Below are 1,716 nucleotides of genomic sequence, written 5' to 3' on the forward strand. Positions count from 1 at the left end.
CTTTCAACTGTGCGTTAGAACTATGATCTGTATCAATAATCAGTAATAATCAATCAGGCTGCTGCTCTGAGCGACTTCCTGTGAGACATCGCTCTGTGACGCTCACCGAGCGAGCTGAACACAGCTGGATCCCCACAGTGACTCTGTGAGATGAATTTACAGAAATGCAAACAATAAACAGTTTGAATGTTTTGTAAATCATCTCCTAATGCTGCACGCCACAGGCCACCTCCGTGAGACTGATGGAGGTGGAGCAGCAGCTCCACCAGGCCGGCTCAGAGGGAAGCCCCTGAGTCTGAGTGCGGATCGTTTACAAACACAATGATCAGACGATTCCAGGGAAGGATCGTGGTTTATCATGATGATGATGATGATGTCTGTTCAGTTTGACTCTTTGTTTCGTTTGCATAGCTCCAACATTAGAGAGAAGACCTGAGCAAACGAGCCTCTATGAGCAGCTGCTGGGAAGGAAAACTCTTTTGGTCCGTTTACTCCACCTAAAACTCGGGTTCAGTCTTGCCCAAGAGTACTCTGGAGTGCACACTGGAGCAGCCAGGGATCAAACCCCCAACCTTGTGATTAGCAGATGACTTTGCTCCGCCTCCTGAGCCGCAGCTCTGTCACCGTGCTCCATCAAACCTCTGCGAGGGACGTGATTTGATGGCTGAGCAGGTGGAGTTTGTTCTCGAGGAGGTGGATAGAAAGACCTTTTTCATTTTGTCGGGAACCTGCTGTCACGGTAACATCGTTTCCGTGACACCCGCATCAGTCTCTGTTGTTAGGCTGAAATGAATGTTAGACACACAGAGCTGCGATCAACACGGGCTCACAACCTCCAGCTGACTGTTGTCTCTGTGATGCAGTGAGGAGTACACGCAGTACTACACGGTACTACACGGTACTACTACTACAGTACTATACTCCTCCCGCTGCTGGAAGACCTCCCAACACACACACACACACACACACACACACACACACACAGACACACAGACACACACACACACACAGACACACACACACACACACAGACACACAGACACACACACACACACACACACACACAGACACACACACACACACACACAGACACACACACACAGACACACACACACACAGACACACACACACACACACACACACACACAGACACACACACACACACACACACACACAGACACACACACACACACACACACAGACACACAGACACACACACAGACACACACACACACACACACACACACACACAGACACACACAGACACACACACACACACACACACACACAGACACACACAGACACACACACAGACACACACACACACACACACACACACACAGACACACACACACACAGACACACACACACACACACAGACACACACACACACAGACACACACACACACACACACACACAGACACACACACACACACACACACAGACACACACAGACACACACACACACACACACACACAGACACACACACACACACACACACACACACAGACACACACAGACACACACAGACACACACACACACAGACACACACACACACACACACACACACAGACACACACAGACACACACACAGACACACACACACACACACACACACACAGACACACACACACACAGACACACACACACACACACACAGACACACAGACACACACACACACAGACACACACAGACACACACACAGACACACA

The sequence above is a fragment of the Astatotilapia calliptera genome, chromosome 9, assembly GCF_900246225.1.
Source record: "Astatotilapia calliptera chromosome 9, fAstCal1.2, whole genome shotgun sequence".
NCBI lineage: Eukaryota > Metazoa > Chordata > Actinopteri > Cichliformes > Cichlidae > Astatotilapia > Astatotilapia calliptera.